Source organism: Artemia sp. Qi Xiang Cuo, chromosome 2, assembly GCF_049724085.1.
Source record: "Artemia sp. Qi Xiang Cuo chromosome 2, ASM4972408v1, whole genome shotgun sequence".
Taxonomy (NCBI): domain Eukaryota; kingdom Metazoa; phylum Arthropoda; class Branchiopoda; order Anostraca; family Artemiidae; genus Artemia; species Artemia sp. Qi Xiang Cuo.
The window spans coordinates 73,232,908-73,247,948 of NC_142795.1; the positions used below are offsets into that span (position 1 = coordinate 73,232,908).

A 15,041-nucleotide genomic window follows, 5' to 3' on the forward strand; every position below is an offset into this window, starting at 1 on the left:
TAGGAATGACACAAGAAGGGGGTAGGTTGGTAATTTTCCTATTTTACCTGTTTACCAGTGACACCATTTCAGAAAACCTCAGAGGGGCCAAAGATCAATTTTGGGCCCCCGTCCAGACTCAGAATGTAATTAAATCTGTTTGGTAGACTACTCTTCAAATTAGTCTTTAAATACACATTAAAGCAACGTAATTTATTTAGATTTGCCTTTTGCAACCTGGTAGGGACCAAAAATTCGTTACAAGATGGAATATTTACGACACAGATTAAAAAATGAAAGTTACATTCAGTTACTTGAGCACTGAATATCTCCTTGGCTTCATTTTCGTGCAGTCGTCCACAAGCTTTTCATAATCAAGCTCCTTCACAGCAGCCTTTTCAGAGAACATAAGGAGCAAATGCGAAAGTGGCTCGTTGTCCATTGTTGTCCAAAGGTAATCCTTCACAAATATCAACACAGGGACAAATCGTTTATTTGTGCATGTTGTGAGCGTGAGTGTGAGGACTACCCTCACAATCTCAAGAACCTGAGAATAAGCTTCTTTCCATCCTCCTAGGCTTTCAAAAAGATTTAAAACGTTTGCCAGTTTCTGTGGAAGCTGCAACACACATGCACAAGCTATCAAAACTTGACTCTTCCAGCTTTATCGAACAGCCTTATTCTTGAAAAACTGATAGAACTGCAAGTATGCAGTCATATCTTACCAGAATTTTATCCACTGACTTATATCAGTAAGACCAACGTGTCACAACTGTCCTTTCAAGCGTTATCACGGATACGTTGGCAGTTTTCTGGGTTTCGACAAACAACTGGTATCGAGTGTTGCTGTTGGAGACAAAACCAAAAACTGTTTGCAAAACTGAAAACGAATCCTTTACATTTTCTGCATACAATCGCCAATCACAAGTTTAAGTCTATGGGAACGACAGTGAGTGTACACCACTTGCAGTGCTTTTTCTCGGAGACGGGCCTGTACTCCTGAAAAACGTCCGCTCGTTAGACTTGCCCCGTCATAGCACTGTCTGACACATTTTGACCAGTCAAGGCCAATATTCTTTATTTTGTTGTAAATAAAGTCGGCCAAATTCTCAACGTCAACCTTGCGCATGTGGTAGCAACCTATGGCTCTTTCTTTGATTTTCATATCATGAACATAGCGAATTAAGATTGTAAGTTGTTCCTTTTTTGAGAGTTTTTTTTTGTCAGCAAGAATGGCAAAATATTTTGATTATCTGACTTCTTTTGCGATAGAACTTTTAATTTTATTTCCTATGACCTCAATGTATTTGTTTTGGTACTCGTGTGACAAGTAATGGCCATAGGCCTTGCGAGACTTGTCCATCAGGCCCGGATTGATTTCCGTTAAAAGACCTCCCGTCTCAACAAAATTCCTTCGATTAACACTGGACACTCCTTCATCATGGCCACAAAACGCAAGACTGTGCCGTCCAAGTAAGGCTGTAGTCTTTAGAAGAGCCTTTACGTACCGTCTGTTCTGTAATATTTCCTTCTCCCGTTGTTTGGAGAGGCATGAGGCATCAGATTCGGCCGTCTCCGTCTGAATAGCTTTAAACTTGGTTCAGGAAATGATACATGCTATGTGCTGGTCACTGCTTTCGTACTGCCTTACCAGCTCTGAAATGTCTTTCCCCTTTCTCAATCCTACGTCGATGAACGCTCTTGTGCCATATGATTCGCCTGATCTTAGCGATGATCCACTGAAGTGTTAGCAGCAGAAGTAGAATATTGAGTCCTGTTCCTTTGAATATTCGAACCATGGATATGCTAAGAAATACGAGCTGTTGAATTTTCTTGTGCGATTCTTGATGGTAGTGACAGGATAATCAGTCAGAACTGGCTGACAGGGGTTATCCTATGGGTTCATGGATATATCTGTACTGTTTATGCTGGAAGCTGTTCCCTCCGTTTGGGGTTGACACAGATATGTCTCCCCAATGTCTCTAAAAAAAAGATACTGCAGTATACAGTGCACTAAATACAAAATGAGAAATGACACTCCAAGACCCTAGCCCAGATACCCCCTTTTCTCGGATGTTGCAAATGACTTTACAGGCTGACAGGGTAAATAAGTTATTGGAGACAGTATAATTTGACAGGCCGAATCAGACAAAACCATGCCAAAGGAGATATTCTTCAAATGAGTGACTTTGCTGCAAATCTTTGAGTGTCTTCAATTTTCTGCTTTCTAATGACCTGGTTTTAGGCTTTTCAGGAATAAATTGAAAGCAACAAAAAAATTGGAAAAGGAAGAATAAACTATGAGTTTCAGATTTGAAAATTGGGCCCCTAAAAAAATCAGGGGGGCATTCCCCCCTCCTCCCCCTCCCAAATGGCGCCACTGCTGTTTACTACAAAATTTTTCAACAGTAAAGGATTTTTCTGCAAAGATTTTGCAATGACCCTTTCTTAGAAAATCTATTATACAAGGTTTTCACATCCAAGGGAGCTAAGTACTTTGTCGAAAGAACCTAAATTGACATGTCTCAGACACATGTAAATATCTCAGAAATTATTACGAATGTGGGGTATCATATTCTTAGCTCTCATGGTGAGGTTGAAAACCCAGCTCCATGCTATTTTTAGCTCAACGGTAAGGTTGAAAAAATGCCTTAAAAATTTTAAATTAGTTTTATTTTTGCTAGGTTCTAACTACCCGAGGCGGGATTTAGCGTGTATTTCCATACAATTTTTTTTTTTTTTTTTTTTTTAGTTTTCAGTATAAAGAATGGGTCTAGTTAATTATAGATGGGAATTGTCTAAGTTAAATCGGTATCACGGCTGTAGAGATGGATGAAACCTGGTAAAGAATAAATCATGGCACACTTTGGATTTAGTCAGCTGCCTGATTCTTTGAAGTTCGTCTCTTACTATTCCAAATAAGAATAAGCCATAGGCTTTTTCCTGTTTGTAATCCAAGTTGCAGCAGTAGCTAGCAATCTGGGTTGCAGTAGTAGCTAGTATTATCAGAGGCAACGCTATAGCGTTGCCTATAGTAAAGATCATACGACTTCAATGTTTTATTATTTATTTTTTCCCAGAGGCACTTCATATGTAAGGGGTCGTCGTAAAAACTTCAAAGGAGGCTCGTTTGATTGGAAATCGAGAGTTCTAGTGCCCTTTTTAAGGGTCAAAAGTGATTGGAAGGCAACGAACACCTCTTCTACGCCCACCATTTCCCCAAACACATCCAATCAAAATTTTGAGATAGCCATTTTTTTCTACGTAATTGATTTCCAGATAGAAATTATGTTTTTGATTGGAAATTCGGTTGGAAATTCAAAGGGCTAGTGCCCTTTTTAGTAGTTGAAAGTGATCGAAGGGCAACTAACCCCCCTCTCATGCCCACCTTTTCCCCAAACACATCCAATCAAAAGTTGGAGATTGCCATTTTGTTCAACGTAGTTAAAAATTCGGAAAATTAGGTCTTTGAGGATGATACCCCCCAGCCCACAGGGCAAGAGAGTGTAGAAATTTAAATAACTAGTGCCCTCTTTAATAGTCAAAGTGATTAGAAGGCAACTAACACCCTTTCCACTCCCACCATTTCCCCAAACACATCCAATCAAAATTTTGAGATACTCATTTTGTTCAATGTATTTAAAAGTTCTGAAAATTATATCTTTGAGCAGGACACTCCCCCCACTGTCTTCACGGCAAGGGTTATGGTTTATGCCCTGGGGGCATATATGGTTCTTATTGAAGGAATTCTCGTATAAACTTCAGAGAGAGCTCATTTGATTGGAAATTGAAAGTTCTAGTTCACTTTTTAAGCATCAAAAGGTATCAGAAGGTAGCAAGCCCCCCCCAAGTTCTTTTTCCCAAATACATCAAATAAAAATTTGCAGAATTAGCTATTTACTTAAAAATAGTTAGTGGTCAGATAACAAAAACTCCGGTGTTAACAAAACCCCCCGGGCCCAAGGGTTGACATTGAAAGTTATGCCCTGGGGGCATATATGGTTCTTATGGAAGGACTTCAGAAAGGGCGCGTTTGATTGGAAGTTGAAAGTTCGACTTCACTTTTTAAGATTCAAAAGAGATGGCACCTAGAGGGCACCTAGCCCACCCCCTCCACGCCCTTTTTTCCTCAAACCCATCCGATAAGAACTTTGAGATAACCCTTTTTTTAAATAGTCCAAATACCATATAACGAAAAATCTGGGGCGGACACAGCCCCCAGGGCCCGAGGGCAGGCGTTATAAGTTATGCCCTGGGAGAATATATAGTTCTTATGGAAGGGATGCTCGTAAGAACTTCAGAGATGGCTAATTTAATTGAAAATTGAAAGTTCTAGTTCAGGTTTTGAGAGTCGAAAGAGATTGGAGGACAACTGGCCCCCCCACGCCCCTTTTTCCCAAAATGTATCAGATAAAAATTATCAGATAGCCATTAAGTTAAAAATTGTTCAAAAGTTAGACAACAAAAACTCAGGAGTCGACACACACCCCAGGGCTCGGGGGCAGGCGCTGTAAGTTATGCCCTGGGGCATATATGGTTCTTATGAAAGAGATACTCGTATAAAATTCAGAGAGGGTTTATTTGATTGGAAATTGAAAATTCGAGCTCACTTTTTAATAGCCTAAAGAGATCCGAGGGCAACTAGCCCCCCCCCCACGCCTTCTTTTTTTCAAACCCATCTTATGAAAATTTTGAGATAGACATTTTGTTAAAAATAGTTCAAAGGTTGGATAAGAAAAATTGCGGTGTCAATACAACCCCCCAGGGCCCAGGGGAAGGCGTTCCAAGTTATGCCCTGAATGCATGTATGGTTCTTATGAAGGGGATGCTCGTATAAACTTCATAGAGGGCTCATTTGATTGGAAATTGAAAGTTCTAGTTCACTTTTTAAGAGTCAAGAGATTTAAAGGCAACTAGCCCCCCCCCCTTCACCCTTTTTCCCAAACCTATCCGCTATAAATTTTGAGATAGCCAGGTTTTTGAAAATTGTTCAAAAATTAGATAACAAAAACTCCTCTGTCAACATAACCCCCAGGGCCCGGGGGGAGGCGTTGTAAGTGTTGTCCTGGGGGCGTATATGGTTCTTATGAAAGGGATAATCGTATAAACTTCAGAGAGGGCTTATTTGATTTGAAATTGAAAGTTTAAGTTCACTTTTTAAGAGTCAAAAGATATCCGAGCACAACTAGCCCCACCCCACACACCCTTTTTTCCCCAAACCCATCCCATACAAATATTTAGATAGCCATTTTTTTAAATAGTTCAAAGGTCATAAAGCGAAAACTACTTTATCGTCAATACCCACCAGGCCCCAGGAGGCAGGCGTTGTAAACTATTTCCAGAGGCCGTATATGGTCCTTACGTAAGAGATGCTCGTATAAACTTCAGAGAGGGCACATTTGAATGGAAATTAAAAGTTCTAGTACATTTTCTCAAAGTAGAAAAAGATCGGATGGCAACAAGCCCCTCCATGCCTTTGGGTTTATCTGATGGATAAATCCATCCGATAAAAATTTGAGGTGAAACTGTAAAAGTCTAAAACCTACTGCGTCATTGGCGCTTTACTGAAAACTATATGCGTCTTGAAAAGTCTTGGAAAGTATAAAAAAAAACAAATTGAATAATTTATGTATAGTGATATTAATTGTTTTTTATTTTCAATTCTGTATGAACTGACGCAGTAGCTTTTGGTTTTATTTACAGTTAAGGAAGAGGGCAGTATCCAACTCTCAGACGTCGTAAAACTATATTCATTTCAAACAACTTTAAATGGAGTGAATAAATTAAGCTTAAAATTTGATTCACAATAATATTGATTGCTTAAAGCTCATCCCCTCAAAATTTTGCTACAGTTTTAATGTTTATTTTCAGTACCAAGTACAAAAGAAGATATTTGTCATAAAATTGGTTTTCAGTAAAGCGCCAATGCCGAAGTAGGTTTTACACTTTTACAGTGAGAGAAGGAGGCCATACCCAAACTCTTGTTTGTAGTGATTTTTGTTCGTTTCAAGCTTGATTTGCATATTCAATATAATTTTCACTCGTTTTAAGATTTATTTATTCGTTTACAATAATATCTATTGCATGTTTGTTTGCATTGATTGTTTATTTTTATTCTGTTCGTTTTAAGTTTTATTTATACTTCAATAGCAAAATATTTGTTCGTTTTAAGCTTGATTTTCATATTCAATCTAAGCATTGCTCGCTTTAACATCTATTTATTCATTTATATTATCACTTGCTGTATGTTTTGCTATGATTGTTTATTTAATTTCTGTTCGTTTTGGGTTTCATTTATTCTTTAATAATAATTTTTGGTCGTTTTGAGTTTGAATTTTAACAGATATTTGTGTCTGCTGAGCTTAAGTTTAAAATGAGCTTATTTTTCGAAAAGCTTTTATTTAATTGATTATAATAAAGAACGAATATAAGGTTATTATAGAAGGCACTTTGATATAGGTACATAAAGGATCTATAAAGTTCATTATAGTATAAAATAATGAAAACTGCAAAAATATTTACGGTATCTGAATCTTATAATTCAAACTAGAAAATACCTTGAAATTTTACAGATAGTTTTATTTTTTGCTAGGTTCTAACTACCTGACGCAGGATTTAATGTATTTCCATACAAAAGACATTTTCTTTTATTTTAGTTATAAAAAGGCTCTGGCGAAATTTGAACTCAGCTCGCATAAGTAAGCATAAGGCTCATTTTAAAGGAAATAAAGAAGTTATAATTCGATGTGCATGTTGGCCTCCTATATATGGTTGAAACCCAAAGTAATTCAACACATAATCAACTTTTGGAAGAATTTCAGGAAGCAGGACATATTCAAGAATATTATAATATCGCATTTACTTTAAAGCTATATATGGTTACAACCTAAGAATATGAAGTCATTCGTCAATCTTGTCCATGAAATTACAGTTTTCCGTTAAGAAACTGATTCAATTTTAAATATTGTTTTTGTAAATTAGAAAAGGTTTTAAAATACATCAATCTCCTTTAAAATGAGTTGTTAAATAGCTCTCTGTGATGTTCCAGTGCCCCGCTAGCCGCGGAGGACAAAAAAGGAAAAAAGATGCCCTCGATGCAGAATATCGTATTTCAAGCAACTTTCCATATTTTTCAAGCCAATAGCTTTTCTTAGATAATTAAGCACGGAGCTGTAAGTTTCCTAAATAAGGGTTTCAGACAAGGTGATTCTAATAGTATACTTTGTGTTTAGAACAGACTCTATTTTTAGGAGTTATGGGCTAATGTATTTCTTAGTATGGGACGTGATGTTTTCTTACTAGGGTGCACGCTACCGCTGCAACCTGGATATATATATATATATATATATATATATATATATATATATATATATATATATATATATATATATATATATATATATATATATATATATATATATATATATATATATATATATATATATATATAAACAAATTTATTTGTTATTAGTAGGTTAAAATCACCTATCGAAGCTGGTTAGACCTGAAATAAAGGCATCAATTATGTTACGTAGGTATATTGTAAACTTTGAAACCGAGTGTACTAAATTAACCGGTATTTAATATCCCGGTAGCTGCAAACTAGTAAAAACCGAACCAAGGTCTATAGTATTATATATATATATATATATATATATATATATATATATTCGCCAATTTTTTTCAATGGGAAGACCATTCGCTAAATTTTCATTTTTCTTGGATAGATTAGAATGGATTAAATATTACGATTTGGCATTGAGTAATGAAGAATATGAACTACATTTTATTTGCATCTTAAATAATTTTCATAGTAAGAATAGTTAGATGGTGGTTAGGTGGCATTTGAAAGATATTCTGGAAACAAAGATCATCTGGATAATTCCTATAATAGGACATAACTTTTTAGTAAAAGCATATGATTCAGACACTATCAAACGTCTATCTCTTATCAAAATGTTATATATTGTGCTTGCTAGGTTTAAACGAAATAATGGTGCACGTTGACGTATTTTTCCCTAAAATCTCACGTAGACGAGATTAATGGTTAATAAACACACAATTTTAAAGCTTCATTTAAAAAATTTCCGGTACCGGGAACCGAAGGGGGTACTGTCCCGTAGTATCCAAAGGACCTGTACTACTGTTGCAGTCCTCCTCCACTAACTTCTTCAGCAATTGTCGTAAAATCCGATAAAATTATCTAAAGTGAAGGCAGAAGAGACGTAACTCTGGTTTACACCAGATTTCCAACTATCGTTTTTGCTATATTCTTCCGATGTTTATTATTTTCAGAGACTACGCCAGTTACTATAATGTAGTACTTTGGAATTCCATACCAATGAAGGACTTTGACAGTCTATCTATTCTATCTCTTATGTTCATAGTTGGATCTATTATAAAGTCATTCCAAATATTCAATTAGGTATAATGACGTCATTTTGAAGGTGCTCTGCGCAATGACAATTCTTTAAAAACTAAAATCATAGAAATGAGTGTAAGGCATCATATCAAGCAGGAACACTAAAAAAGGGAATGATGGAACCGTGTTTCCTTCCTCAAAAAATTCTAAATTCACGATCTGTGCCATTTCTTCTCTCTTTTTTCTTCATTTCTGGGCCTAATTTTGCCTTGTGTCGCATCCCTGCAGTTTATTTCTGTCTCCATATCCCCACTAGGTACTTGATTTCTAGTTCATCTGTTTACACGAAACTTTTCTTTGTCAAAAAAGAAAAAAACTTAATTCATCAATAGTGCAATAACATACTGCGAACAGTTGGTGAGTGGTACCAAGGTAGATAAGCCGATTGCCAGATCAAGTCAAATTCCTTCGGTCAGGCTAGTAATATTTTGATTTTTCAAAAATACACTATCAATTTTTTTTTCGAAAACCCGCCTGGCGAAGACATTGTTCCATCTTTTACAATCGTGGTCAGATGACTTAGCAAAAAAAAAAAAATAAATAAAACCTATGCCCAACTTTTAATTTGTATCGCCACTTTGAAAAATTTTGGCTCAATCCGGCTTATATATTGGCAGTACAACGCTATGAAAATATGTTTGTCTTTTTTTATAAGCTGTCTAATTTATTTTGACAATCTGATTTATTCTCATCGGGATGAGTTCTTTAACTACAATCAAGGACTTAAGCACAAATCAGAATAAAAAGACATAGTAGAACAAAAATAAAACAGTAAAAATTAAATATAGACTATTCACACGTACAAAAGATTTCTTTTTTTTTTTTGGGGGGGGGGGAGAGGAATGATAAAAGAAGGGGGAGGGAATGATAAAATATGGAGGGGATAATAAAAAGAAGATTAAAGGGAAGTTTTGGTTTCAGGGAGGATCTTCCCCCTCCAACCCTCTGTACTTTCCTGAGGCTGGTCCTTATTATTGTCAGATCCATTATACTGGCTAACTAATTTTGAGCAGACCTTTCAATAATTTAAGGTGATTTTAAAGATTTCAGTGTACAAGGAGAAGAATTACGACCAATCAGTCCTTTAAACATATTAGTCTTTCAAAAACAATGAGTCATGGGTTTTGAAGGGGGCAAGCTGGGGAGGGTATAGGACTACGCCCCTTAGACTTTGAAAAATACCTTCTTAATCCTATTTCATAGCTATTTTCTATTTCAGTTATGTAGTATATTAAAGCAGTGAGACTGTCTAACTGGTCGTTTCTATTTTTCACCACTGTGCTTCGTTTTTTTTTTATCAGCTTGTAAATAGTGATGTACTCCTAAAACTCATAAAAATGGTGCCAGATTGAAACACACATTAGAACCACCTTGTCCGAAAACCCTGTAAAGGAAACCGACAGTCCATTGGCTTGAACAAAAAGGAAAACGCACTGGCATGAAAAACAAGGAAAGTGGCTGGAACACCGGTATTCTGTATCGAAAATAGATCCCGGTGCCGCGCCGGCGGATCGACCAAACGCCGCCGACGAGAGGCCCGGTCGAGTCGCTACGAAACCGGCGCACCGCCACCGGCAGTGTTGGCGGCGTTCGGTTGACTTTAAATTAATTTCGCTGCAATTCTTTATTGCGTAAACCGTAAAGTCCGAGCTTTTCTTTCTCGTGTGGTTTAGTATTTCGATTTTCCTGATTAGAAATCAAGCAGGGTTTACACTATTCCCGAATTTTCGGGTATTTCCCCAAAAATCTATGCGTCACCTCGAAAAAAAATTTGGTTCCCCGAATCTCCGAAAATCACGCAATCACGATGCCACCCTTAGCGATTTATCACCAGTGACTTTCCCTGCCAAATATTACTTTGCATACCATAATTCTTCATTACTCTCTTGTTTGTTAATTTTCGTCTCTTTTGTTACTTTGCATAAAAACCAGACAGATGCAATATGCAATTGCAAATATTGCAATATACACAGTTCTTCATGTGTTGACAAAAAAAGTATCGTCTATATGACATGAGTTTAAATAATTTCGAATGCACTTTCTCAATCGCTATTTCTTACATCATTCGTAGTCAAGAATTTTATTTTCAAGCTGAATAGAATTATAGAAGGCATTCACTACTATATAGCTTCAGCATTCAGTTGGATCTTGAAATTGATAGCCGACAGATTGTTTCTACAGATGAATTGTAAATTTGCGGAATTTTTTTTCAATTGCTTTTTTTAAGTACGATTTTCTTAATGTTAAATAATCAATTGTTTAGCATCTTATGTATTAAAGAAAATATAATCTTCTTTCTGAAAAATTTTTACCCCCCCCCCTAAAAAAAAACTTCTATTAAGACAACATTTAGCTATAGACTAAGTTGGGGTACATAGTTGGGGAATTAAAGATTGAAACGGAAGTTACCCCAAAAATAGGATTCATAATAAAATTGTAAATTATTTCCTATAGGGGGGGGATAGGGGGCTATCATTTTTAAATGATAATACCTCTTTTTTATTGAAAGCAGGGATGCCAAAAAGATAATTATTTTTTTCAATGAAAGTGGAGACGGAAGAAAATGATATCAAATTTCCTGGGAAACCATTGAAATATTTTGATACAGCCAGGGCCCCCCATTGGGACTTGTTCATTGTCTTTGGTATTTTGCAATTTCTCATAGGCTACTGGCCTAATTTGGTTTTTGTGTGTGTTCCCTTTTAATTAGATTCTTTGGGTCTTTTTGAATGCCACGGCGAATCTATGACTCAGTTTTCCAATAATTGGGGGTATATCTGAATAATTTCGACATTTTTGTTGGTGTCTTTGTACCCCTTTACTTATACCCTCAATTTTTTTTTCCAAGGATCACTATGCTGTTTAACGTTATTTTGCGTGTTTGTTTGAACCATATAAGTGACCTAGTTATTTATTAAGTAAATTGTTTTTTTTAATGTACAGCTGAGACGGTATCCTATCAAGGTAGTATCCAGAGGGAGGTGGGTAGGGAGGTATTACATTTAAATGATAATATCTCAAAGTTTTTTTTTTTGAAAGAAGGGGTGCCAATAAGTTAATTATTTTTTTTTTTATTTAAAGCAGAGACGGTATCCTAACAAGATGGTATCCAGAGGGGGGGGGGCTTAGGGATTTATTATACTTGAGTGATAGTACCTCGAATTTTTTTATTGAAAGCAGGGATGCCAAAAAGTTGAAAAGTTGACAAAAATTAACAAGATTTTCGTGAGTTATACTTGATACAGCACTTGTAGGCTATAGTTTTATTGTCCGAAGGGAAAGGGACACATGCGTCCAACCCGTTTTTTTCTTATTGATGAAACAAGTTTAATTTGAAAACATTCATTCATAAGTACCAGACAGATTCACACTAAAACGAATTGGTGTGACGAACTGGTATCGACAACCAAACCTAACGTTGCGCTCGAGTGCGCCCTTGGTCCAGTGCTCAAGTTACATTAAAAGACCCGGTCATAATAAAAGCTTTCAATTTGGGAGGTTCAAGGAGGATTCTTTGACAGTCTTATGACCTCAGGGTACTAGATGCTGCAACTTTCTTACGTATCTACAGTGGTTTAAAAAATTCAATCACCCCACAAATGATGACCAAACATATGCATAAATATAAAAAATGTAATATTTGGAATATTAGAACACTTTTTTCAGAGCTTTGAAGAAAAACAAAAAAGGCTAAATACCCCTAACTATGCTTGAAAGCTATTTTAAAAAGAAACTCTTTGGAGATTTCCATGGATATGACCATAGCAGAAGCTTTGAACCTGAGTGGGAATCAAAGAGGAGTCTTTGAGTATTTTGACCACAGGTGACTTATTGTTACGACTTTCTTAAATTTGGTAATTTTTGTGAGCATTTGGAAATCAAAGCTTAAACTCAACAACTGACACTAAGTCTCCTAACATTTTGCTTGCATTAAAAGTGACGAACTAGGATGAAAACCTCAACATCTTCCTGAAGCTACTTCAGTCTGCATATTATTGCATTTAATTACATTTAAAACGGATGAGCTTTTCGTTTTTTTACCTAAGAAAATAGCTGGCACTTCATTTTTCTTCATACCGAATAAACCATTAAGTGTTTTTTGTTTTATTGTAATTGAAGTGTTCTCATGTGAAGTTTTCATCATGTATTTTTCAATTTAATAAATTTACTCCTTTTAGGTGCAGTTTATAATTTAGCTGATATAAGGTATTTATGTGTTCATAATTTGGAATGAATCCCCATTGGAAAAAATGAATAATATCCAAAAGAGCAGCCAAAAGCAAATGTATTTTTTTTTTAATTGTTATTAAAAACCAGTTTTTAATACAAGGAAGGCTTTTTAGGAATCCAAAAGCGCAAAAAAAAATCCATATCAAAGTCTTCCATTTCAACTGTTTTAAAGCTGACAAAATAGATATAGGCAAAGGCCATTATGAAAAAATTAAGCTTCCAAGTTCAAACTTGTGTTCAAAGTTTTTATCCAGATAACTGACGAATTTTGTGATACGGTATTTGAAGTTTTGTATGCAGTAATGCTCGATGAAAAAACTACTAATTTTGACAATTATTTATGTTAAGAATACATAGCTAATAGATACTTCAACTATTATGCAAGGGTTCTGAAACACCACAGCCATTTCGTTTGAACCAGATTTCTACTTCTCTTGATGAATAACGAAGAAGACCAGTTTCCAGCCAGCGACTTGTGACGTTTTGAACTCGTGAATAGACTCAAATCTGTTGTAAATTTAAGCTGTGATTTGAGAAAGACTGATGAAAACATTAATGTTTGCGGTCAACTTTAATTGCGCCGGTGGCGCGCCACCGACATCTTACCGGCGGCGCGCCACTGACATTTTACCGACGGCACGGCGGCAGAGCGCTATTTTTGCCCCCGCCGCCACCGGTCTTCCCTTATCGGCGCGGCGCTGGGGTCTAATCGAAAGCACCTGTCTTTCCGTTTCGTTGCCGATTCTCTACAGCTAGCGGGGCACTGAAACATCGTAGGGAGCTGCAATGCCTCGTTTTAAAGAAAATTGTTTCATATAGTTTCATATGTAAAGTTTCATATAGTTTCATAATTATTTCATTTGTAATTAACAAAAATATTTTTAATCGCTGTTGTACCGGTAGCTGCAACCTAGTAAATCGTGGTTCCTGCTGTAGCTGCTAACTAGTAGAATTAAGGTCTGTGATTAACCTCTCTTTTAGGTATATTTGCTCAATGTTGTTCTCTTTTATCTTCATTAAAAAAATCGTAAAAATCCCCCCCCCCTCTACATTTGCGAATCAGCGCCAATGACAAGGAGGGTCGCCTGACAAGGAGTAATTTCGACATTTCAAATTGAATCTGTGAATCTTCGTGTTAATAATATTAGATATCTTGGAGTTATTTTGGATAAAAATATTTCGTTTTGGAATATATGAAAACAAAGCCTCTAAAAATTTTAAAAATACTAAAATTTTCCCATTTACGTCAATTTTTCTTAATTAATATTTTAAAGACAAATAATTTTTTTTGTTACTCCATATTTCCTCTACTTTACTCTTCACTCTGCATTTAGTTTTCCTTTTGAAATAGGGTATGATTTTAGGATAGAGATTTAATTTAGAATTCCACAAGGTTCCATCCTTGGCCCTTTCCTCTATCTTGTTAATGCTAATGACTTATACTGGGCAATAAGAGACAAATCTAGGTTTAAGTATTGTAGTCCATGTGTCCTTAGTAATCTGTTTGATCCAAATTCAGAAACTGTACAACAGGATGTTAATCCGTTTCATATTGCAAATGCTCTTCAACTAGTGTGTACTGAGTATCATCAACCAGGTTTGTCAGAGAGAAGAAAAAAAAATGGTAAATAGAGCTTATGCATGTTTTGAAGCAAATAACTTTGCTCTGAATGTTAACAAGTCTCAGTTTTTAGCAGGGTTGCCACCAGGTGAAAATAAAAATCAGTTTTTGGTTGATTTAGAGATGTTTTTCCCAATAATCTAGTGATTTATGAACTGATTAGTGATTTATGTCAACAAGTCTCAGTTTTTAGCAGGGTTGCCGCCAGGTGAAAAAAAAAATCAGTTTTTGGTTTATTTAGAGATGTTTTTTTCCAATAATCTAGGGATTTGTGAGCTGGTTTAGTGATTTTTTTTTATTTAGGCAATAGAAAAAATCACTATAAATAGTGATAGGTGGCATCCCTGTTTTTAGTATGCTCAAGAGTAGGATTTAGCTTCCCATATTCAAATATGGGAAGCTATATCCTCATTATGAGAGATTTATTTCAACATTGCAGAAAAAGGTTAGTCAGGTATTTAGGTATCCTCCTTGATGCGAATATTTGTTTTAATGTTATATTAAGCTCCATCATATAAAACTAACATAAATTTAGGTACAATGCACAAACTCAAGCATGCTTTTCCTGGTTATGTTTTGAAGCGTATTTAAAACTCACATAAAGTCCTACATAAATGTTTTTTTTTTGTCTGGGGAGGGATGTCCTTTTCCTCTTTGTTAAAAACTCTTTCTCTTCAACTTGAAACAGTTCAGAAGTTTGCCCTCGAGATGAATTGGTCAAAGAGAAATTAAACAGTTCGTGGTAACGAACTGTAAATAAGGAGCGATGCGGCTCAATAGTAACCGAAA

General features: G+C 35.8%; 1 pseudogene; it reads right to left on the reverse strand.

Moving 5' to 3' along the window:
* Window positions 1-874: 874 nt before the first annotated feature.
* Window positions 875-15,041, reverse strand: part of LOC148955589 (zinc finger MYM-type protein 1-like) — a 31,052-nt pseudogene continuing 16,885 nt past the window's right edge.